This window comes from Lottia gigantea, assembly GCF_000327385.1.
Source record: "Lottia gigantea unplaced genomic scaffold LOTGIsca_161, whole genome shotgun sequence".
NCBI lineage: Eukaryota > Metazoa > Mollusca > Gastropoda > Lottiidae > Lottia > Lottia gigantea.
The window spans coordinates 174281-177611 of NW_008707986.1; the positions used below are offsets into that span (position 1 = coordinate 174281).

At 29.8% G+C, this 3331-nt stretch overlaps 1 protein-coding gene across 1 annotated transcript in view; it reads left to right on the forward strand.

Annotated features, from left to right (window-relative positions):
- Positions 1 to 3331, forward strand: part of LOTGIDRAFT_173486 (hypothetical protein) — a gene marked incomplete at both ends in the record, with an annotated part of 43033 nt that overhangs the window by 2138 nt on the left and 37564 nt on the right. The window lies entirely within an intron of this gene.

A 3331-nucleotide genomic window follows, 5' to 3' on the forward strand; every position in this document is an offset into this window, starting at 1 on the left:
TCTTAATCTGGTCGAAATCTAGATGTTGAGTTTCTTGTATTTCTGTGGGTTAGTCTACTTGTCATGTACGATCTGATGAAATTCTTCATCTGATAGTGTGATGGTTTATCAAATATTTATACAAAGCAATCAAAAACTTTGTAACAAGAGGGGTTACAGTTACTTTTATTAAACAAAGCATTTGATTGGATAAACACTTCAAGTTTATTACTTTGTAAGATCATGGATGGCGAGTGTAATTTAAAAAAGAAACTAAATTCCCTGTTAAGTAAATTCCTGAGTATTTATATATAGCTTTGTTTCAGAACACAATGGAATTATAATATTTAATATTTATTTCAGGTTTGTGCAATTATAGGAGGAACATTTACAGTAGCTGGTATATTAGATTCTTTTATTTTCTCAGCAGCAGAAATATTTAAAAAGGCTGAACTAGGAAAATTATCATGATTTAGATTTCTAGAAAAAGATAGGTCCTAGTCTTTTGTATTTTCCTGTCAGAAAAAGTACATTCCAATCTTTATTACTTATTCTTTTCCTTTCATAAGCCTAGTATTTTTCCATTGCATTCATTTTATTAAGAGTAGGAGAGAAAATATGTATTAACAAACTGTAAATTCTTGTTAATACAGTAAATTGATCATTCGGAACACAGAATTTAACCCTAATACAAAGAAAATATTGAAATGCAAGTCTAAACATTATATTATTATAATGTTTACAAAATATTATTGTAAACAAAGAAAGTTGAACAATGATTATTGAGCATGCTGATATTATTTCTGTACCAAATGGTTGTTGGAATCAAAATGTCCTTCCAGTTTATTAGTATGAAATGACGCGATTTTCAGAGCCAATGTCTAAAGAACATACAAGTAGAAATTTCTATTGTTTTGCAATCATCTAAGGGCAAAAGAATTTATACAAATTCACAAGATTTGTTTTTTATGCTTGTAAATAGCAATATTTAGTGGTTGATGAAAGAAAGATTCTTTTTGTTTTATTCAGAATTAAAAATTTTCTGTTCTTGGAAAACATAATACAAATCAAACTTAGAGGGTATATATTTCAAAAGAAGGTTGAAAGTTGTTGAAGGTTACTGCTAAAACATGCAGAAAAACCAAAACAATTACACTTGAATGCTGTGATTTTAATAATTTTTGTTGACCTTTCATTGTGTATTTCTCAGAATGTCATATATTGATACAATAGTGATACAGATAATACTGCTAATATTGAGCTCTTGAGAATCCTATTTGGTTATCTGTTAAATAAACTTCAGATGTAGAAATTTAGCAGTATTTATACTACCATTAATTGTTGTATTAGTGTGGTACATGATTCAAAATATATTCTTATTATATTAAGATCTCTCTTTTGTGAAAGATTCTAACAATCAAAATATTTTCCTATAGAAATCAATCATTTATAAAGTTTTATACATGTCAAAAGACTATTTTACTTTGCGAAATTTTTTAAGCCTAAATATAACACTATTTTTTACAGAATTTTAAGTTGAAAATGGTGAAAGACAGAAGAAATGCATTTGATTACAATGAATGCTTTATGAATAATGAATAAAATATAGATCAGTTGCAAATTTAGATAAAAGTAAATATTTTATATTTTGAGGGAGGATAAATACTCATTGTTGGTGATGGATAGTTTTTATATGTTTAAAAAAGATATTGTTTTGTTTTTGATTATTATCTTGAATAAAGAGTTGAAGATATTGTCTTGTTTTATACATTTTTTTATGTGAAAAAACCAATAAGCTGGCAAGTTGGGTATTGTGACATTCCAATAGGCAACATTCATCTAAACTGATCTTGTTTTCAGATCTACAGCCTATTATTACCAGTCTTAAAAGTAGGAAATCATTGCTAAAACTATTCAGCCTAATCAAACATACATAGATTAGTCAGTCATAAGAATAAACATCCACTGTCCATACATTCATACCAATCTGCACCCTTGCCCTTATAAAATAACATCAATTTATAATAATCCAGATTGCCTGGCCGTGCCCTCACCATGCGTAGAAAACATGTAAACACATCAGTTATGTCCCTTTATTATAAATTCAGGGAATTAGAAACATCCTTACCAGAAAAATTGATAACAGAATATTCCAAGAATTGACGTATTGATTTTATTTATAAGTATTAGCCTCAGGACAAAATGAAACATAGAAGACCAACTGTATAAGAGACATGGTTTAAAAAGGTAGGTCCTTGCAGTTGCACACATTCGAATATTCAACCAGGTGGGCATTCTGAGACTGGGGAGACGAGGGTCTATCCTATTTTCTCACTCTCGTCATCTTGACCCCCTCTCTGTTGTTCTCTACCACGCAGTCCACGATGGAATTCCATATTCCCACCTCCTATCTCATCATCCCCTAAAATGGAAATCTGGTCAGCATGTATCAGTGTTGGATTTAGCTCTTTCAGTTGTATCCCAGTACTTCGGACCTATTGCAAAATTTTAATTTGTAGGTTCATTAGATAGTTCTAGACTCCAATATATAGGGCTTTGCCCTAGGCAATGTACAAAACATAGACAATAATAACATAAGAGTTGTATGTAAAAATATTTTAATGAATATGAGACAAAACTTTTGCAGATTTTGCCATACGTTGTATGTTAAGCTTATGTAGCCTATTGAGATCTTGGAAGATTTCACAACTTTTTTAAGAATGTTTTTTTGTTAAAAATACATCAAAATTTCTCCTTGTTAAGATTGAAACTACAGTTTTGGTCATATTTTGAGGAAACTTAATGTACTCTTGTAGAATAATTATGTTGATGAGATCTTTTAGGGGTTCCATTAACAGAACTTTTAATAGAACGTTTGTTTGGCTGTTGTATTGAAAATAAGATTAATACAAAATGTCTTGGAGCTTTGAATAGTAGTACATTTTCCCTACTCTCTCCTATAATGTTAAGAGCTATTGGACTAATGTTACTGGTAAGAGGTTCTTAGATTTCCATCAGTCTATTTGAAATAAGGCAAAACGTTTGTGCCGTTCCTGTATTAGCTTTTATAGCCACTTCTGTTAGGGTCTAACACACGCCCTCGTCAAATTAACCTTTTTACTCTGTAAACACTGCATAACGAATTGGTAGAAATTTGATTGGTTAAATTGGTTATATTGGTTTTTAAAGGTATAAGCTTAGGCTAGGAAAAAAAATCTTGGAGGGGCTATTTCTACTTTCTTTTTCTATTTTTAGTTATTCATAGAAATTAATAGTATTCCAATATAATAGTTTTCTATTTAACAGTCAAATAGAATTAAAGAGATCAGTTTTACACTGTATTTGTATGTCT